The sequence below is a fragment of the Taeniopygia guttata genome, chromosome Z (assembly GCF_048771995.1).
Source record: "Taeniopygia guttata chromosome Z, bTaeGut7.mat, whole genome shotgun sequence".
In the NCBI taxonomy this organism is placed as follows: domain Eukaryota; kingdom Metazoa; phylum Chordata; class Aves; order Passeriformes; family Estrildidae; genus Taeniopygia; species Taeniopygia guttata.
In genome coordinates this window covers 11963126-11986167 of record NC_133063.1, presented here as the reverse complement: position 1 = coordinate 11986167, position 23042 = coordinate 11963126, and the positions used below count along the sequence as shown (strand labels likewise).

General features: G+C 41.1%; 1 protein-coding gene across 10 annotated transcripts in view; it reads right to left on the bottom strand.

The window, feature by feature from the left end:
• SEMA4D (semaphorin 4D) overlaps positions 1-22609 on the bottom strand; it is a 109266-nt gene extending 86657 nt beyond the window's left edge. For 5 of the 10 annotated variants that reach the window (XM_030258380.4, XM_072922451.1, XM_041711347.2 and 2 more), the window contains exons 1-2: positions 21879-22016; positions 21513-21562 (exon numbers count right to left, since the gene is read on the bottom strand). The gene's annotated coding sequence lies outside the window, so the exon portion shown is untranslated. The other 5 variants (XM_041711346.2, XM_030258377.4, XM_041711345.2 and 2 more) reach the window with 5 other exon arrangements.
• Between the last annotated feature and the right edge of the window lie 433 nt (positions 22610-23042).

Sequence of the window (23042 nt, the reverse complement as noted above, 5' to 3'; positions counted from 1 at the left end):
TTCTATGATCTCATTTTACAGTATTTGAAGTGTTCCACTTTTGCAAAACTATATTCTGGAATTTTAACACTACAAATGACAGACTTTCTGTCCACAAAGATCAACACTTCCAACAGTAACCAATCTGCCTATGAAACACCTACTACAGTCTAAGCAATATGTAAGCAATTTAAGATTTTATCATGCTGATAGGAGAAGGTGATATTGGATAGCATGACCATAAATTTAATCAGGTATGAAAAGATCCAACAGCCAGAAACTGATGATCAACAACAAAATGTGCAGGCTCTCACAGAGGAGAGTAATTAATGCTTGGAATTCAGATGACATGGGGGATTTGCAATCATTAGAATCAAAATGAGGAGAGATCTATTTTCTATAAGGGGAAGATGAGAGTAGTGGACAAGTCTCACTACTAAATTTCACTCAGCAATTCCAGAGGTTTGCGTTACTCAGGGACTAAGGTAACACCTTTAACTTGCTTTTCTTCAGGGAAACAGTGGCTCACTTTTTAATCAGGTTATGTTTTCACTTTTAGCTGAAGCTCGCCGACCTACCTTCCCCCCACCCCACCCCCATCTCAGGCAAGAGAGCGGGCATTGAAAGAGTAGGCAGGACACCAGCTGCTGTAATTCTGGGGTGCTACAAAAAAAACTGATTTTGGGGCTCTATCAAGAATTTTACTATCTTTTACATTTTTTACACAGTTCTATAATGTCATGCCACAAAGCTGCAGAAGCAATGAAGGATAGAGCACAGCTGCAGCAGTAGCATGCACAGCTGTGCAGCACAGCCCCTTCTCAGGGCAAAACCCACTCCCCAGTCTGCTGCTACACGTGCAGCTGTCTCACCGTCCCATGTAAAAGACTTCATACGTGTACCTCTGAGAGAGACAACAAAGACCAAGGCAGCAATCAGGCCTATGGCTGTTTTAAACACATTTCTCTATTCTTTCACCCAAAAAAGACACAAATCCAAAAAAACCCACATCACACCAAAAAACAGTAATTCATCATTTCAGCACAGATTTTTTTTTCCGTTTTGAATCTGCCCAACCCACTGTCAAGCTGGAAGTGAAACCCTAGCATCAGTATATATGTGCTTTGGAAACAATGTGTAGTGATTACAGAGCAAAGCTCTACTCGGTGAACTATATGAAAATTATTGTGAAAAAAACTTCCTCATTTCAAAGCTATATACATAGCTTTGAAAAATCTCACGTAGATTTTAAAAAAGTTTCTGTAACAAAGCCACACTTCTCTAAGTCTGTTCTTATTTGCCATGAACCACTGCAATATAAGTTCTCCATATTAACTCCATTAACCTTACATGGCTTAATTAAAATGTTCTCGCTGCATATTTTTACATACTCAACTGACAAATTTCATGCCATGCAAAGGAAATATCTCAGTACAGATTTATTTCACATGTTAAGCTTACACAGTGCTACAGCATTTACTTCACTATTTCTAGATAAACTCTAGCATAGCGTAGTTCATAAACAGCAATTATAACACAAGGTAAATACAATTTAACAATGCAAATGGAACTCCCCCAATTGCACAGGATAATTAAGAGCATTCATGGGAAAGCCTATGTGAAGAAAACTTTCATTGCAGAACTGGAAAGTGATAAACTAAAAAATCACATAAATAGGAACATTTCAGCTTCCAGACATTGTGCATTCTGCATACGTGCCAGCCTTCAGAAAACTCTCTCTGAAAACCTAACATTGGATCTGAAGCTGTCTGGGACAGTCCGAAGCAAAAGAAAAGCATTATGTCATGTTTTGCCTATGGTAGCAACGGTGTTTGGAGGAACTCTTTCATGCCTCTCAGTATCACCCATCTTGTCCAAATTATCATTTGACAGAGCATTTGTGCTTATGCTGTTTCTACTCTGAAGAAGGCATTGTGGCCCAAAGGGTTTAGCAGAACACCTTACTCTGCCTATCATCTGCCAAACTGAAGTCAACAGCAAGTGCCAGCAAGGATCTTTACTCCTACACCAGTCTTTCCTGGTGGATCTTTCAACTGAGGATCTTTCCTCCTACACGACTCCTTCCCTTCACAAGACTACAATTCCTTAAGCAGAGGAGGACCACTGATCTACTGCCTGGTGTTGAACTGCTACTCTTGACAGAGAGTTAAACATACTCCCTTTCCCAGAAGCCCTGTATGTCTGGAGCCTCTGAAAGCATGAGTGGTCTTTCAGGAAGTAATGAATCCAAGCCAATCCGAAAGATGGACAAAACGTAGCCAGTTGACACTCAAACAGCCTCCCTTCTCCATTCTTGAATGGAGAAATGTCCTGAAATATTTAATCTTCTTCCACCCACAAATCCAAATCAAGAAGGCTGATTCTATAATACAAGTAGTAAACACTCCTAAGCTTGTACCTAGTAGCTTCTCTAATCAAAGAAACATGTATAACTTGTTTTTTCTTCCCATAGTTCCTCATCCATCCTCAGAAAAACACTGAACTTCAAGCAAATAGGGCCCTTCAGGATCCTGACCTGCACTATATTTCCAGACAAGAAAATCTGTATTTACATGATTAATAATGTAATTACTATAATTAGTTATAATAATATATTAGTATATATTATATGTTAGCTACTAAAATACATATTAATACAGTGATATAATTATTTATATTTATTAGAAAAATGTTGAAAAGTAAAGGCTTCTTTCATTGACTGATGCCTTTAAAGTTTAAAGCAACATTTAATATAAAAGGAAAAAACTAATGAAAACTGGGCTATGAACTCATTTTACTTAGGTCTTTGAAGCAAACGTAAGCGCCTTACTTCACTGAGATTTTTGAAATCCTCCCAGCGGTAAAATTCTAACAGCAAATGTATATTGCCCACATAAACTAATTTCAAGATCATGATGCTATCACCCAAAGTCACTTAAAACTTTTTAAAGTGAACTATTTTTTAAAACAAACTTCCTCATTCAGTTACACTTCATACAGTGACTTTTCCCAAGGCCAAATAAAGCATGGCAAGTCAGTCACTACTGCTCTTTCCAAACCTCTTGACTGTTTGCATCTCTGGTAGCTCATGCAATGGGGTGACTTTGTCAGCACTATTTCTGCAAAAGCCAGAATTCACCACTGGCTTCTGCTCTTGCAAGCTGTGCTACATAACCCCAGTCTGGTCCTTGGTCACTCTGCTGAAGTGCCCGCACTAATCCCAAACATTTATGATTTTTTCAAAAGAGATCATTAGTCTTACAGCAGCTTTAGTGGACCTTATTTTACACTGATGAAGGCTAATAGCAACAACCAGAACAGTCACAGTTATTTTGTTCACACAGAAAACAATGTGAAACTGCCAACATCATTCTGAATTGCCAGAATTTCTAAGTTTTACTGCACTATTTTAAACAGCTGGTCTACAAAGCAAAGTCACAAAACTGATGGCTGATCACTTCCCTCTCCCATTCACCCTCCCTCACAGCAGATGACAACTACCCAGCTATAGTTCATTAATAAGAAAAACACCATACAAACATGGTAACTTGAAACTTCATTGTTTTAACCATTTCATTCTTGACAGAATAATCAGAAAGAAAACCCAAACACTGTCCTCTTCTAATCTGCAACTACACTTCTTCAGCTGAAGTTCACTGCACAATTCTGTGCCTAAAAAGCAGTTAACTCTCAGCATGTAAAGAAAAACTGGCAAATTCATGGTTTTGTGGGTAAAAAAAAAGAAAAGAAACAACGGCAAAATGTGATTTGTGTAAAATGAGAGAAGCGGTGGAGAAGGACAACATTCATGCGTGGAACAGTCTCAGTTCCGCTTGCTACGACCAGCTGCAGTAGTCACTGCCAGGTCAGCAGAGGACCTCCCGAGCTGCCCCACAGCACTGGCATCTCTGCCCCTGTCTGCCAGCATGTGCAGAGCTCAGAGGAAAACTAATTACCACATAAATGACAGAACAAAAGTAAAGACAAAATAATAGTCGTTACTCAAATACAATAAATAAAACTGTAGAGAGTTATGCAAGACAGCAGTCATGAGACATTAGCTTAAAATAAAAATTGAAAAAGGAAAGGAATAGAAAAAAGCAGGCACAGCTACATACCCAGACAGCAAATGGAGAGGGCAAAACACCAATGGTAGCTATTGCAGACCAGAAATATCAGCTTACCACTCCCCAGTGAAAGTTACACCATGTGCCAGGTTTCAGCCATTCATGAGAAAAGCAGGTTTGTATCACACACATCTCCCACTGATAGATGGGACCACCCTCTCAAATCATTTCAACTGGCTAAAAGGAAAAACCACCTGCACCCACAAAAACAATCCTCATCTCCCAGCAGCCTCCAAAACCAAATCAAAACAATAAAAAGCCTGCTGTGGCAAACTCTTCCTGAACAACCTACCACAACCAGGCCAAACTCTACTCCCCTGCCTGCAGCCATCCAGTGCTCCCTGCACACTGATCTGTGCACACCATCTACTCAGCCACATTCTTCAGGAGATCTCCCCTCCCAACAAAGATGGACTTCCTCAATAGAGGTATCCAATTCTTTGTGTGTGCCATCATCTCACTTGCTGTAAAATCCTTCCCCATTCTGCACACCATATCATCTCTAGTCTGCTATCTGCTGATCTCCCTGGAAATAAACATGTATATAACACCTCTTTTGTCATTGTAGGAGAGAAAAAGAAATTTCAAGATATCGAACTTCAGACAGCACCACACAACCAACCACAAAACAACTCAATGACGAACATTCATTTCTCTGAATCTGTTTTCATGTCATTGTTACAATGGTAACTAACATTTTGGTCTTCTTTTTCTAAGCAAATTTTTAAAAAACTCATTGGGAATTCATCGGTTCAGTGAGACCTTGACTAAAGGTCATATTAAAACATATCAAAGCAAAAATGAATATATTAAAAAAATATTGAAGAAAATATACATGTTAAGTGAGTACGAGGTAAGTTTCTTCTGAAATTCTTACCTTCTCAAAGGGCAAACAGATTCACCTCCACATTTGTTTTCTTTTTTTTATTAGACAAAGCATCAATGTCATTAAAATGTAACAGCATCTTTTCAGTATAATAGATTCTTGTTATTAAACAGAAGAGATCTTTTAGAAGCATAAAAGATTATTCTGATGACTTCTAAAAGGCAGATTTTATTCTTGGTTTGCCTTTTGTTTTGCACATATTTCCAAACAACACCCTACTGATGTTTGCACTTGTGTTCACTTATTCAAGTGAGTTTCAGTAATGCTGATAATCAAGGAACAGTTAAATCTTTAAAATCATAAAACTGGAAAATACAAATACTAATTATGCAACACATACCGTAAGTTTCACTAAAAAGCAAAAGCATTGGCAGGATTCAGAAGCAATAACCAGAAAATGCAATAATACATTCTAGAGCACAAGCACAACTGAGGTCTGTGCCTGTCATCCAAGGCCCCATTTGTTTATCTAAATTCAGCATATCACTTTGGGCATAGTGATATGCAACTGACATTCACTTTTGTAAACACAGATTATTCTGTATACATTTCTACAAATCACACCAAAACCTGATGTCTTCAAAATACATCTCGAGATTCAAGTTACAGTTTTGCACACTTATAGTGTAAACAAAGCAGCCAATTGGTCAGTTACAATTTACTCAAAACAGGCATCAGTGTTTTTCATTATTTCTTCACATTTAAGCTGTATAGCAATAGAAAACATACAGTATGTATAAACAGTGTACAAACAAACAAAAAAAAAAGAAAACAGCTTCCCAGTAGGTCCTACTAGACAACACTGAGGCCCTTACTCAAGCATTGTTGTTCTTGGGGACCACACATGCCTCCAGACGAACCAAGGGTACTACCAAAATGATGAAAACTAGTCACAGAAAGAGATCCTGATGTACACGTACACATAAGAACATTTACAATTAATCTCCATACAGGCAACATGACTCAAGAGTCAGTTTAGGAAGCTTCAATCTGCTAAGCAATTCAAACAGCTTCATTTTAAGTTATAATGTAATGACATTGACCAGTCAACAGTGACTACACTATGTAAACCTCTCCCATTTGGAGCCTAGATTTTGGAGCCCATTTCACACGTTAAAAATTCTTTTCCATTGACACTAAATTATTCCCTATTGTGACACCTCATTTACAAGAAGAATCTCTAAATGAGCTTTCAATTTACTCTGCCTAACAAAATACCTAAGTAATTTCTTACCTACAACTCAAGCTGCATAGCTGTTCTCAGAGCTCTATTACAAGGACAGTAGCAAACAGCTGCCTTGAGCAGTTGGCAATGCCCTGAATTTTGTCATCAAGTAATGAGCCTGCCACAAAAATAATGACCACATGGCAGCAGCCTGCTGTATATAAATCCCTTTGCTGCATAAAACTAGATTTTAGATCAATATTGAAACAAAACAAAACAACCCCCATAATATTATCTGAAATGAGTAGAAAGAGAAAAGAGCATCAGTCCTGGTCTCACTAACAGTACGCAAATTAGCATTAAGTTGTTTTACATTTCAGCAAGTGTAAAGATAAAGAATATGAAAGAGAGAACACTCAGCTCTTCACATAGTCAGCTCACAAGTGCTAAATGTTTCACCATGTATGTAAATGTAAATGGAAAGCTTTCTCAAGAGACACTAATACCAAAAAGCAGCAAAATAAATGCTTTGGGACTAGCCTCCCCCCTCTCCAGCCCTGCTTACCCTTTGCTCCCACAGGATTCAATTCTTGGTTAACATCTTTCTGTCTGAAAATAATTGTCTGCCTCCTAAAGGCATCTTGGACAGTGTCACTCCTTAATCAGCAGGAGGGCAGCTGAGAGATGTGACGCATTTCCATCTTCTCCCTGGAGCAATCGCACCATCTCTACATGGAGCTACTGCAACATCAAGAACTAAAATTATTTTAGATGTGGTACTCTCCCATAATGAGAGCAATATGCCAATAAGGCTGCCCTCTAAAAACCAGCTGCCTATTAGGACTTAGCTTATTGATACAGCTATGCCAAGGATCAATCAGGGCAGCCTGAATACAAACCTCAGGGAAAATCCATCCGTAGAAATGAATTCCCAGCATGTTCGGTATACCTAGATACAAAACCACAAGCAATAATCAACTGCATTATCTTTAAATTTTTATCATAGTGTGAACACGGTAATCAGCATCAGCAGGTCTGCAAGTTCTAATGCTCTGGCATAGGAAGGATACCAGTAAAATTCTACTAGATTTACAAAAGGCAATGAATTTACTTCTCTGCACAAATACTTTAGAAAATAAAACTAGTTACCTATTTCTCAGCAAATTGGAGGGATGGAGAAGAAAAGTGATCATGGGCTTTGTTAATATATTTGCAGGGGGTATAAAAAAAGGGTAATGTGTAAACCAGAATAATACATATTTCAGCTCTCATCAGATCAGTAATACACACTATAGTTTCACTCCACAATGAAACATCAACATCTTGAAACTGCATGGATGTGTTTCTTCAGAGCAAGTCGCCTTCTCTTTCCACATGACAAATTCACTTGAAAATCTACACATAAATTACTTTTTCTCTAAGAAAACATAAATCACACACATCTTTCTTTTTACCCAGTTTTCCATCCATTCCAACTCCACGCCCTTCCTAAATATCTAATCTTGATGTCTGTGCCACACAGTTCAGACACATATGAGTGATGCTCATATCTCCCGCCCCACACCCCTTTAATTTTGCTGTGTATTCCATAAACTAACAGTTACTGCCACCTTTCCCTCCTCCAAACATTTGGGACGCACTTCTGCAGAAAGACTTACCTGGAAAGCATTTTCAGATACAACAGCCAAAGGCAAAGCCGAGTGACTCAAAGGAGCAGGACCACTCAAATTATCTTTCAAAATTCTGCTCCTCCTCCTTCCATGAGGCTCACCTTCCTCCTGTTTCAAACTACTTCATGTGGCAGTGACCAAGTTTCCCACTGGCATTTAGGTACCATAAACTCTTAACACATCTGCCTGTTTGGGGCCCTCGAATGCCACCAGAGTATGACAGCTCTGGTAGCATCATAAAGCCATCAATTACACTTGAGCCTGAAGTCTTTAGATTATTGCAGAAAATGGAACTCATTAATTGTGAAAGCGACAAACATCATCCTTTCACAACCTCCAAGTCCCTCTTTTTCACAGAAAGGGAACTACCTAATTTTGCTTTATCAGGCACAGTTTGACTGTTGGAAGAGAGCTTCTGAAGCCTTTATAATTACTTCCTCAATGTCTTAAAATACCACTTATATTTTTTCTCTGTTTCCTGAATGTTTTTTGAAATGAAGCTCACATTTTCATCAACTACAAAAGATTAAACTGCCCTTGCTTTCTGTCTCATCACAGTAATACAGAAGTATTTTCAACCTTTTCACACAAACTCTGAGAAACAAATACAATTAGGAATCAAAATTAAATCAAAATTCTGAAAATGGAGAAAGAATCTCCCAAACTGTACTTTGGGAGATCCAAAAGTAAGAAGTGCTTTATATCTTGAAAATTATCAAGGCATTGTGAGAAACTTGAAGAAACATTACAGCAATATAATCAGATAAAGAAACCTTGAGTAAAAGAAAGTTTTGCCAGATTACCATAGCCAATAAGCAGGCTGGAACCCCAGTGAGGCTCCCACAGTCATCACTGCTGCCACTTAATGCTTTGAATTAAGGCAGTCAATTCCAGAAGTAAAACTCCTGTGTTTCATCAGAGAGGCTGGACAGGAAAGAGGAAGTACTAATGAAAAGCTCAGGTTTTTAAGTGTTTCCTGTTCTCACTAGAAACACTTTCTTGTATGAATGTATTCCTCTATGATCATATGTCTATATGACCCCCAAGTACAAAGCCATTACAAAATGAACAGCAAACCTCACTAAAACATTTTCAACTCTGCAGATGGCCACAAGAAGCATTAAGCTTCATTACTGATCCTCCCTGCTATCACAGTTTCTCCCCCTTCAGCAGTTTCAGAGCTAGGCTGTTCTACATGCCTCTCAAGAGACCTCAGGCTTTGGACCAGATCACACCGTCCTCCTGCCAAAGAGCAGAGCAGGGAGTTACAGCCGAAGTCCAGACACATGCCACAATTACCACAGCAAACACTCAGCTGTTTTAGTGAACTCCTATTTCCACCTGCCACAAAGATCAACCCCAAAACAGGCACAAGTACTTTACTCCTAAGTGTAACTTGCTGACTAACAGCTGGGCCCGACAGAGCCTCTGATGAATTCCGCATCTTGCTGTGCATTTCATGAAAAGTAAACAGCTTTCACCTTCCCACTCCCTGCCTCTGCCACAAACATAGGCACTCGAAGTACTAATACAAATACAAGCCTTTGAACGATTGCTACACAGACTGTACAAATCACAACAGAGCCCCAGAAAAGACCATTATCACACTGCTGGTGCTGTCCTGGATACTGCATGCCCTGCCTCTTATTCCATGCACTTAACCCTTTGGCACAAATGCCACTACTGGTTCGGCATGATGAGTCTGGAAAATCTGTGCCAATGTGCAAGGAGAACAAACAGCTATGTGTGTAATTTGATGTACGTGATAGTATTAGGAACTTAAGGCAACTGAAAAACAAGCTTTATATACAATACTTTTTTGTCCTATATACCAGTAATACCTACGTATGTAACCTGACTTATATAACAAGATACATTTATCAGTCATTAAAAACACACTACAACAACTCTATCTTTGCAGCTTTAATCTAAAATTCAGATTAAAACAATTTCTAAGCAGCTTGATACTAAAATTTAGACTAAAGTGATTTTAATTTTAATGAAGCCTGACTTCTAAGTCCCATGGAATATATTTGTCTTCAAAAGCAAGGTATCAACTATGCTTTTATTAACTCCTTTGAAGTAAAGGAACTGAAACATCAAGAATTTAAACTAAACTGAATTTTAGCTACAGCTTTTCTCTTTCAGTGAAAAGCAATAATCATCTGTTTCTATTACAGTTTTGTCCTTCACATTCCTCTACTCAGGATGATTCAGGAAACACTAAAGTTGCTTGTTCCAGTACATGCAGTACCCACCTGACATTGTTCTGGCTCACAACAGTACAAACAGTTCCATCAATGCATTTAAAAAAAAAATGACTTGCCAAAACAAACACAATGACTTAAAACTATACTTTCCCTCTCTGAATGCTAAAATTGATATGCATCATTATTGTCAGCGTCTCAGCAATGAAACTTCATTTTTTTTCTTGCTTCCCCCAAGAATCTTAATATATGCCACCTTCAGACAGTATGGCCTATAAAAAATGCTTGTGGCTTTACTGTTAATATTTGATTAATTTTAACCCTAACCAAAGGGTTCGTCTATCTGAACAGAGGGCATGCTCAGGGGTGGCAATGTATAATGGAAAAAAATGAACAGCAGGTTGCCTAAGTAACCAAATACAGAATCTCAGCTACATTTACAGGTTTTGACTCTATAAAGTCTTAAATCCCAAGGCCTGAACATCTTGAACTCGTGCAACCACAAAGGATTTTCAACACCTCAGGAGGGGTCTCAAAGAGCCTGCTGAAGTTATTTGATTACATCTGAAGAAGTTTTGAAGTCACGGCAGCAATCCCACAAGGACATCTAACCAAACATTTTTATGATGCTACTGGCTGTAATGTAAGTACTACATTAAAAATCCACACTGCTCTTCCTAGTGAGATCATTGAAACATTATTCAGAAGTCAACATAAAAACCTGCAAATCCCAAACAAAGGCTGCAGTATTATCTTATACATGCATATCTATTCCAGCTGAGCTTTATCCCAGCAGACATTTCAGGATCAGGGCGAACTGTTCAAAGACTGCTCAAACATCATGGTTTGAACACTCAAGTTCAGAGCTGCCACAGCACCTCTCCAACCAGCAGCACATACTCAGATCATCAGAATCTGTTCTGCATTTTAAGTACCTATCTGAAAACTCCAACACACGCTTTCAGTATCCTTTAGACCACTTGAGTCCCACCTCTATTTTCCTTTTAAGCAGTTTCAATTAATGTTATTTATCTGGATCTCACTTGGTTTTATCCTCTCTTAGTGATACTGGACATAAACCCTCACAAAGCTTGCAAACAAGTCTTCAGGACCCTAAAATAGTGGTTAGAATCTTAGCTGTAATTGAGAGAGAAGCTAGCTAACAAAAAATGTTTTCTACTCTCAAGCATTATTCCCTCCAACCCACTCCTGGCACTGTAAAACTGCTATGGAAATGTTCTTCTGCCACATTGCAGAAGCTGACAAAAACAGCACAACTTTCTTCTCTGGTGGTAACTGGCAGAACAAAACCTCAGAGAGAGGGGCTGTGACTGGTGTTTTACTGACAGCACTCTTCTCTCAGAAGACAAATGATCATGCTCTTCATGCATGTACACTTGCATAATGTCTTGCATTCAGGCAGTAAGGCAACTTGACCCAAAACTACTTCAGCTTTAAAATGCATCTGTTTAACTCTGGTTAAAACCAAAAATTGTCAAAACAATGCCTCATCCTCTGTCTACTTAAAAGTAAAAACCATCCACACTGACTAGTGCTAAACCTCACCTTTCTAATTCATTAAAATGGATGGGAATGCTATAACTGTGTTGCCATGTCCATTTGACGTGCAGTCTTGTTGTCAGAAAGACCTGTTCTCTGCTTTTACTTGGATCCCTAACAGACAGCAGTTCTCTTATTTCAAAGTGACAAGAAATAGTTATCCGTATCAGAACAGTCACTGTATACCATTCCAAACACATGAGAATTAACAAAAAATTACACAGATTAGTAACACCATTAATATCCTTTGCAGCCTAAATTAAAAAAAAAAAAAGAGTTTGTAATACCTTCTAATTTTCCCCCCAAGTTTTCTTTTTAACTCTTTTACAATACATACTATCCTTCTAAATATCCCAGCATCATGAACTTTCTGGCCCTGTTTGCAGAGTCACTATGAGCTTTCCACAGTAACGAACTGGGTCATTCAGTACGAAAAACTCTCTCAAGAAACATTAGGGATCTGTACAAGAGCAGCATGAAGGGGGTGCTTTGCTTCATGATCAAGGCAGAAGCAGTACTTGAGGCTCGTAGTAACCACACTCTGCTCAGTTTTAGCAATTCCGATGAACAATATACCTGTAGCACTAAAACTCCCTGTTTTGGCAACCCTAGTCAACTCTGTCCATTTAAACTATCAATTACCAACTAAGCTTAGTAGCATCTGTACACCTCTCCCTTCTGAAAGACATGATGCATGCTGGAGAGACTCTGCACGCAGTCACAACAAAAAAGCTGTCATCTTCCCTCACCAAGATAGCAACAGACTCACCTAGTCAGTACTGATAAGTCCAAACCAAAAAGACAGCCTAGCTGTCTAAATAAAGGCATAGAAAATCACAGTCTTATTTCATCCCTCTGCAAAGGTCCCACTGCATTAGTTCTAGTTCAACTTCTAGCATAAACATGAAACCCAAAAGTAATTCACTATTGCTTCACAAGGATGATCCAAGAAAAATTATGGATGGCAAAATTCTGGTGCTTTTTGGTAACAAAAATTCCCAGGAAGTACAACATGGTGTACCTGAGAATGCAAGTGAGAACAGCTAACCTGGACAGCGAACACTCCTTTTGCAATCCTGATACTTGGTCACCACTGCATGAAGAAAAATACTGTCCAGAACACAGAGATGGGTAAAGGAGGGAGAAATCTGAAGATACAGCAAGTGTAAATATGCCCTTCCACATAGTTTGCAAGCCAAGAGCAAGCCCAAGTTCCTGCAGGAAGTTTGCTCTCCCCTCCAGCATAAGGTTTTTGCACATCAGCCACTATACTGTTTAAGAAACTACAATTTAGCCTATCTCACATTTCTCCTCTTCGAAAGTTAAGTCTTATTCAACAGAGAATCAGCAGTTCTTTTCCTCAAATGTTGGAATTTGAAATGTAGAGAATTCTCGTAACTTTGGGCTTGTAAGGCAAAGCTTAGAATTAAGCATAGGATTTGATCTGAGACTTTGGAAAAGTCTTCTAAATTTAGGTGTTAGAAGTGAGAATGTGCATTTATAGTTTAAAGTAGAAACATGTCAAACTAAGTAGAGCAAATTTTAGAGTTTTAGGGTATAGTATTGTCGGTTTGTGTGTTATAACATGTTTTGTTAAGAAATCTTACACTAGCATGAGTCTTTACAAGAAAATATTTAAAGATTAATTTAAAAGCATAAAAGTAGCTTTATTAGTAACTAGAAGTCTTGTGATTTTCTAAGCCATGTAAAATTTTGCCTCTAACTTATTTTAAATTCTTTCACAGATTCTCACAATCACTTTTATCAGAGTAACAAACCCCTTGTATAATAAAATTTGAGCACAATTTTGGTACAAAATACACTAATGTAAATAAACAGCAACTAAGTTGGTGGAGTGATGTTGGCGTAGCTACGTCAGATATTCGTCTCCAGAACATCACTTATACCCCCAAATGTTACCTCAAAGTCTACCACATGGGAAAAGGACAGCTCTGCACTGTAAAAAATCCCCACACTCCAAGGAATGTAAATAAGGGATATTGTCAAAATGAAAGATCTAGTTAAAGCTATACATTTGTAACTTTTAAAACGTTTCCCCCTCCTTTCCGTATCTTTAATCAAAGGTTATAAATGTGTAAGGGATGGCTGTTGCCATGGAAATATGCAGGCTAACATCTCTCTGTGGGAACCTCAAAGCTCCCTTCACTGTCAGGCGCCTTGTAATGACAGGGCCACATTAGCACCTTTGACTCTCAAAGGCCATTTATTGCATAGAAATTAGCACAGCTGACTCCATTCACCTTCCACAGACAAACAGCATCCACCCCCGCTCAACTGACTTTCTGCTGCACTGGCCCATTCTCCCAGGACATGCTCCCAAACTCACTTCAGCACCATCCCTCCCTCACACTACAGCAAATTCATCTTCTAAGTACACTGCTTTCTCAGCAAACACGAAGCAGAAACCAGGCATTGCACAGGCCATCACATGCTCCACCTGATCAAGAGCATCGTTCCATAATCGGCTGAGAAATTCCTTTTTCCAAAGCAATTTACATATAATAAATCTGCATCCTATTTCAGAAGATGGAAAGCAGAGTTATGAAAAAACAGAGGCAGACATGCAGCAACAGGAACTCTCATAAAAGCCAACAATTAAATTAGAGAACAGAAGACAGCTTCTGAATAACAGTTACTTTTACCTCTGGTGGTTGTCAGTGCTAAAGAGGAAAAAAGTTCTTAAAAACTTCAGTGGAATTCCTGGATATCAGCATGTACCATTTGATTCACAATGAATTTATGCACATAGAAGGCCCATTTAAAGGCAAATGCAAAACAGATGCTCTTTTCAAATATTATTTTAAATTAATTCCATGGAGGCAAATTCAACCATCTAAGAATATGTTCTTATCAACATCTTAATACACACATGAGCCAATATACACATTTATACAGTCATGTGTTTGTATGAAGTAGATTTGTGTCCAAACCCTCTGATATTGGAGTAATAAATCCCTTAGACACATAAAAGATAAGATTCAACATGCATTTAGAACAAATTTATCTGCATATTTGAAGAAAGAAACTATTTAAGTAGTATTCACCCTTATTAAAAATAGCCAGTCAAATACATTAAACAGCTAAAATACTGTGAATGTATACCTATGCATTGCTTCTTTTATTTTTTAATTCTTTAGAGAGAGGACATAGTAGAGATAAAGGCTCTTAAGCCTATGGAAAGGTCTCACATATTCATCACACAATCCTTCTCAACTAGTTCCAGTAAAAAAGAAATGAAACTACACTCTATGTCTCACTTACCTAGAAGATAATCAGGGTGACCTTTCAAGGCGGCTTATCAATTTCACTGCTGCTGAGTAAAACCTTAGTAAGATTTAACTGAGCAGTAAATTTTTTTCCACAGGGTCAAGCAGCTAAACATTTAGATTTTCAACAATCCCAATAATTTAATGAAGAAAAAGGCAATCGCTCTCTCATCTAAATAAGACTAGATTTTAACATGAAAGAAAAAATTAATTCCTACCACTGTGCAAAATACAGACACTTTTTAATGGCTTTGCAGGATTTTTTTGTAGCTTTGCTTTCTTGGTGGGGATATTAATTCCATCAAAAGTACTTATTTTCTTTACACCTACAGCTCTGATCAATGAATAATTTTCTGACAAATGGACACTTCAGGTGGGGTACTCTACAGCCATACACAGATGGGGATCTGTGTGCGCACACATATGCACCTACAGCAAACCCTTAGTAATTATATGCAATTGCTGAGTGGAAACAGGAATGCCTGAATTTCTTGCCTCTGGCCATTTTAGGCACTTTTAGTGAAAAGAAAAAACAGATATATGGGGGGACAAAAAAAAAAGCTGTGAGCACAGCATTGGTCCAGCAGACTCCTAAAGTCTGCAGACAACTAAAGCTTGTTACTGGGGAGTTTTGTTTTCGGGAGGTTGTGTGTGTGTGTTTTTGGTTGGTTTGGATTGTTTTGCTGTCATTCATCATCTTGTTGTCTTCGGGGGCGGGGGGGGGGGGGTGTTTGGTTTGGATTTTTGTCATTACTTTGAGAGGTCAGAAGAATATACTTGTGCAAGTCCCTGTACTAGAGGGCAACCTCTGCAGGCACATGCCCAGCTTCAGCTACATTCCACCCACACAATTCTGTTTGCAAGACAACGGCCTGATTATTAAATTCTGTATGCAGACCACTCTACTCTTCTTAAATGCTTTGCAGACAGTTCTTACCATACTCAAACTAAGTATAGATTTAGACTGGCAGTATCTCATGTCCCACAGTGCAATGTGTGATATGAATTAAGACAGTCTACTGAGAACATCGAAGATGGGGTTCAGAAAGAAGGGCAATAAATATTTTATAAGATTAGGTTGAGAAAATATTGATTGTCCCAAAGCCTGTCATTGTATCAGCTGGTCCAATGATCCCCCCATTCCACAAACTGTCTTCCTTACATCCTCAGACAAACAAAAGGAGTCCCACCTGATTTTACTGAACAGTCAAATGTTCAGCTTGCATTAACAACTGGGATTTTATTTCTTAAATGTGACTTAAGTATCTTCTGAATAAATTCAAGCATTACTAGATGAGGTGAAAGCACAGAGAAGAGCATATGTAAAATACTGTAGTGACATACATTCTTACAAGTTACTGTAATTCCAGGAAACAAACCAGTGTTATCCATCTGCATATGACAGTCTCAAACACTACATGGTATTGCCCCAGTTTAGTCCTTCCTACTGTCACAAGAAATGATCTGCAAACCAGAAAGGTAAAGTAATGCATTTTATGGAGATAAATTATGGAATTAACTGCATTCTCATACAAACTTTGACCAGTCAGTATCATGCTCAGCAAAACAAACAACAGCTCTTTTTGAAGTATTCCAGAATTATGAGTTTAATTACAACAAACCTAACCAATGTCACGCACACCGATTTAAGACATCAATTCAATGTAAACTGTTTTTAAAAAAGTCTATACTACTTCATTCTCCCCAGAACACATAAAATTCACACAGAGAGAGAACTCATATACAAATCCAAGAGCTTCCACATCTCTAGGTCCCTTCCCCACATCCTGCATTGTTTTTCCAGTAACACACAATCATAACTCATTATCTCTTTCAGTGGAAATGAGAACAAAGACATTCTATAAAAACAAAAATCCTCCACATTTCTATTCATCTCTTTGTATATTCAATGGCAAAGTTCATACAGCATCATTTGTTTATTAAAAAAAAAAAAGCACAACTGAGCATGTACTTATAAATCAATTATTTGGGGCAAGAAGAATGGCTGCTTTATATTGGGAGAAGGAAAAAAACTCAGAACTACTGTTAAAGGCTAGATGTGAAAAGTGCTCTTCAACAAAGCAAGAACTATAATCACGTTTCATGCATTCTTCCCCCTACTCCTTAGCTCTGCCATTTGCAATGTATGCAAATCTGTATGGACCTGGAGGTTTCACTCAGGCACAGGGAACTGCAGCCTCCCCATTGTCTCGCCTTGATGCAGTTCTGTCAGACCTGCTTTAGGTTCCAGACAACCTTTGGTCTCTGTTGCACACCAGCAAAGAGCTAAGCAAGTCTGTAAAAAGTTTTTCCTCTCCTCCCTGCTTTCCCAGTAGAACTGGCCATCTCCATAAACCCTCTCCTGCTTTGCATATTCTTTTCCGTCTCCCAGCAAAGAAATCAGATGCAGTAACATCACAATTTCCCAGTCTGCTAATTCCATATATTTCCAAGTCACTTCCACACCAGTGCTTTATCATCTACACATCTGCTCAGCCTGTACAACCCTGCAGCAGAACACACAACCAGGCTCCATACAGGAAACAGGGAACCTGCCTGTCCTTGCAATGAGGCCAACAGGTACTAATTTTGCAGCAGTGTTCAATCCTCTTTACTCTGCTTCATATATCGGCTAATACTAATTTTTTTAAGAGGATCAATGCAGAAAGTGCCTAGTGGATTATGAGTTCAGTGCTGTACATGAATAGAGACAGAAAGAAATAGGTGGAAGAGCAGAGAAAGACAAAAAAGGTGTCCGCTATTACTTGTACCAACAAATTTGGCCCTAAACTTCATACATGGGCTTCAATTAACTATATGTACAATCTTTATAAAGATTCTTAAGTTCCTTATCTGCTTACATCTGCAGATTTTTGTTATTATTTTCATCTGTTTACAGTTCTTTATTATTTTGTCATCTGTTTTGTTTCCCTCCTCCGGGCCACAAGAACTGGCTCCCTCAGTACAGAACAACACACTCTTGAAGTAAAGGCTGCTGTCTGGTGCTTTGAAAGAATTATGTGTCCAAAGTCTCAGAGTAACAGTACTGGAAAAAACACTCATGACCCTTCATTCAATATAAGTCTTCTTTTCCTCCTCCATCCCATAATAAAAAAAGAGAAAGCACTACATTTACTGAAAATAAATTCTGGTATATTTATTAATTTTGTTTTCAGAAACACAGACATGTCTAGAAACTTGCTGCACCACAACTTGGTGTTACAGGGAGCAGGAGGAAACAGAGCTCTTGGACACCCTTGGCTAGAAGAGGAGCTCAACACACTTCTAACTGCAGGCAATATCCTCCCTCATGGTGAAACCAGCCTACAGCAGCACATCCAGAAGCTAAACAGGCTTTTGCATTCCTGGAACTTTACAGAAAGATAAAAGAATATAAAAGCTTTTTGGCTGGAATACAATTAAATGTAAGACCTCATTAATCCAGTTCTGGACAGCAAGATCTGTAACTTCCCAATCCTGGATGACAGCACACATTAGTCTGAAATAGGAGGTCCTACTTTTTCTCTTTGTAGCTGCAGAGCTATGAGAACAGAAAAAGTAATTATTGGTTCCTTTCATCAATTCATCCAAGAAACAAGGACAAAACCTCCGTATCAGAAGGAAAACAATTAAAACAGCTTCCACATCTAGCCTGCACAGCTGTATCAACACACTGGCAAGTTAACTGCAAATGGAAGCTTCAGCGGTGCCTTTTGGCATTCCCAAGCTCCCTCTGGTAGTACTCAACCAGAAGTTGAGTTGTATGCTCCACTGAAAAGCAGCTCTTCAGCCACTTCATCCTCCCAAGCTCAGGACACAAGTAAAGTTTTCTCATGCTTTTCAATACACTTCTTTTATCTATCTACCTAGACACTCAAGCACAGGACTACTAAGCAAAGACAGATGAAGAAGACCTTAGAAAATACTGCTTTATCATCAGAGAAATGACTAGTTAGAAAAAAGGAGGCAGAAAACTTCTGAGAAAAAGCAACCAAACAAAAAGCCAAAGGCACTTCCCAGGTCCTTGTTTATTATGCAGGTTCCCAAATGAGCATACCTTTCTTCAGTTAATTAACATAGCATACAGCAACTGAGTATAAGGCACAACAGAGAACACTCCCTCACCAAACTGTTTAATATTACCACAGTGAAAGTTTCCTATCTGCTTTCCTTGTTTTCGTTTCTTTAAATCTCCAACCTTACTCTTACATGCTACCCAGAATTTAAAATACTGTGAAAAATTGTCTTAGTCATGTCTACAAGTACTTGATTTTTAGTTTAGTAAGACTCATAGTAGATCACCACCCATCATGAATAATGCTTTCATGGTCATATACCTTCAGAAGCTACTTTTCAACTCATTTAAATCACAGAATATGAATTCAACAAGACCCAACATTTGGAAGCACTGGAGGCTTACAAGACATGTTAGTCAACTTTGGTAATTATTTCATTACCTTTGCACAGTAAAACCTGGCATAAGTAACTTCACCTCTGCACATTCAGAACTTTATATTCTTGTTATCTACAAAATGCCTATTGCAACAACTAGCTTGGGATTCCCTTTTTTCTGGAGAAAACCAAAACTAAAAGCAATTGGTGGAGTTCCAAGATAACGTAACTATGATAGAAATGCTCCAAGATTTTATTTCTACTGATTTAGAGTCCTACTTTAAAAAGTCATCCTTAAAAATGAGATTATGGAACAACCACCTATCAACTTACTCAATACCTTTTGCAAAGCAGGTGACATATGCAAGTATTACATCTAATGCTAGCAGCCCAGAACAAGAACTGATTTTGACATGGACTGAAAGAGACCTCCCACTTTCTTCACTGCAAGAAAACAACTAGGAAAATGCATTTTAAAACGAAAATATTCATTTAGCACACACCCCCTAAGACAGCGAGAGGACAAGAGTGTGCTGTAGAGCAAGCACAGTGCAGCCTTCAACTCCACCCAAGTGGCTTTCAGCGGATGACAGATCCTCTCGAGTTCTCCAGCTCCTCCCCAGCAAAAGGCTGCATGGAGCAGGGAACTTTGAGGTTCAGCTGCACAGGAGGCAGGCCAATATGGGATGCGCCAGGGCATCCAGAACATCTCTTCTGTTTGCAGGACCTCTTAGTGGTATAAATCCACATATTTTGGCAGGGTACTGCTGCATCCATACAAGGTTAACAAGAAAAGTTAGAGTGTTCAGTGTGATAGCTGTTTATGCAGGGACTGGGATGGGGGGAGGAGAGGAGACTGAATCATAATACCAGCAGAGAGATGGCAACACAGCATATTAAATTAAGCCTGTGGGCACACCTATCCTTAAGAGTGTCCAGAAAAACCTCTGAATCAGTGTTCGAGTTTTGAAATAGAACCATTCATATCAAACAATTTGTTGTGGAAGTAGCTACCGCACTCCCCACTAGCTACAATTGGGTTTTTTTCCCTTAAAAAAACAAACAAACAAAAAAACACGAGAGAAATTTAAAAACCAGCTATAGACCTATTTTGGTAGGTATGAATGCAAGCAGCTTTTGTCAGCAGACTCTGTGTCAATTCTGGATCATCGAAAAAGGTATATAAAGTAATTGCTTCAGAGGAGAGGGGAGAGATGGTGAAATACTCCCTCTACAAGCCAAGAGATGATAGTAAAGACAGAGTTCATCAGTCAATCCTCTAAGAATATAAACGCAGTAGAACATTCCCATGCCATCCGTTTGCTTCCAGTGGAAATAGCCACCTATAAGTCATCTCTGCTACCAGAAAGAATAAGTGGCCATCCATACATGGCCTGCTCGTCCCAGGCAGCACACGGTACAAACACTCCTCCCTACCTACAGCGTTTCACCCGACACAAGCCACTCGGCTCTCCCTTACAATGCCCCTTTCTAACTCCGTTTGTAAACGATACTCCCACTCCGGCTCGGCTTCCACATTCGCCATCCACGCAGCCAGCACAGCTTCCTTTAGGCGCACTTGCGTAACTGCCTGAGCTCGCACTCTTTCTAATAAAAGAAGTCATAAAAACTGTTCTCTAACAAAACCTCCATACAGGTATCCAAAAGGGAGTATGAGATCAGTAGCTATTTCTGAGCCTAAGGGGCACACGGCATTCAACAGACGTGTGCTAATTACTGTGAGAACTCTAATTTTGTTTAAAAAAAGACGCGTTATTGCTACATTGATTTCCAGAGCTACTAGAAATATCTGGGTGCTATAAACTTAAAGGTTTCAACATTTAAACATTTTTAAGCCGAAGTAACTCTCTATAAGAGGTACATGACAATAAAGACATGAAGGAAAATAGGAAAATGTTTCAGCATTAAACCGGAAAGCAGACTTGAAAAATCCCTTCGATCTACAGATCCATCAGGTTCCCTCCTACACCAGGGCAGGATGAAAATTCTGTTCCCCTCCCTGCAAAAGGCAGTCATGTAATAGAAAAGACTGCAACAATGAAGTTACCACGGCTGCATTCATCCACTCAAATCCTCTCCCTTAAACGCCCATGATGCGTAGTTCTTTATACGCGGAAAACACCACGCAACAACCCACACCTCCGGGAAGCAGTGAAGACATCCCCTCAGAATTAGCCGAGAGGCAAATGGGGACATAAGACTCTCTCTTCACACGTACCTTGCAAACTCAGCACCTCCGTGGAGATCCGATTTAAACTCTCCTGACAGCTAAAAAATAAAGCAGCACAGAACAGCTCTTCAGAACACGTGCAGCCGGTTACCCGACAGCAAGCACCCGGTACCGCGCACGGCTCTTCGCTCAGTGAGGGACGCCGGCTCCAGGCAGACAGCGGCCTCCCCGAAGCGCCGGGACACACTCCTGGCAACCTGAGCTGCTGGCCCTTGGAAACCGACAGCTCCTCAGCCGGGCGAGAACGCCTCGCATCCATCCTCACCACCCTCGGGCGCGCCCCCGGCCCCCGTCTCCGCGGCAGGTGCGGCAAGCGCGGCCGGCGGGGCCCCGACCGCCACCCCGGGCACGCACCTGGCGGAGCCGCAGCCGGCGGGCGGCCCGTCGCTGCCGCCGGAGTCAGCGGGGCTCGGAGCGGGTGGGAGGAAAAGCAGATTTATAAACCTGGCAGCCCTCGCTCATTTGCTGCAGCTGGAGGCTCCTCCTCTCGTCTCGCTCCGGCCGCGTCGCTGGCGGGGGCTGCCAGCGCCCTCGCCCCCCGCCCGATCGCAGCGGCGGCCGGGCCCTGTCAGGCGGCAGGACAGGCTGCGTTCCGTAGCTGCGGCCGCGCCGCCCGCTCCCACGCCCGGGTCCCCCAGCCCCGCACCCACCTCGGCGGGAGAAGGCGCGGCGGGGCCGGACGGTCGCTGCCCCAGCGACGGAACGCTCCCTCACCGCCGCCGCCTCCTCCCCGGCCCGCCTCGCCGGGCGCTCCTACCTGCGGGGGGCTGCGGCGCTCCCCTGCACGGCCCCCGCCCGCCTCGGCGCCCTCCCCGCGGCTGGGGCTGGGCCGGCGCAGCCCCCTCCTCCCGCGCCGCTGGGGGCAGGGTGGCGGCGGCGGGAGGGGCGGCAGCGGGAGGAGGAGGAGGAGGAGGAGGAGGAGGAGGAGGAGTTGGTGCCCGTGTGTAACAAGTTTGGGTTGCCCCGCAGTATGGCGGCCGAGCGGAGCTGGGGGCGGACCCGGCTGGGCTCGCTCCCGGGGGTTTGGCAGGGGCCTGAGCCGCCCTCAGCTCGGCGGTGCTCGGCCCTTCCCCCGCGGGCGGCGCGGCGCCGTTAACGGCAGCGGCGCTGGGGGACATCAGCCCGGTCTCGGCGGCGGCGGAACCGCTCCCCCCGCGCCTGTCACTGCCGAAAGCAGGTGCGGCGGACCGCAGCCCGGCCGGGCCGAGCGGCAGCCGCCGCCGCTCCTCGCACCCGGTGCCACTTGTCGCGTTCCGCCGCTCCTCCGCCGCCTCTCCCGCGGGCAGGATAGATCCGCTCGCCGCAGACCGCAGGGAAAACCGCACCTGGGATCCAGCCTTTCGGTACCAAGGGAATGAAATAACCGGTAGTAGGCATTCCACTAGAATTACTGCACCTTAAAGGCATAGGTTCGCTTAGGTGACTGCTCGGCGGTATATAAAAGGAGGGCAGAAAATAGGTCAGTAAATGCACAGATCTCACCCGCGGTGCTCCTGCTGAGTCACTGATGAGCGATTG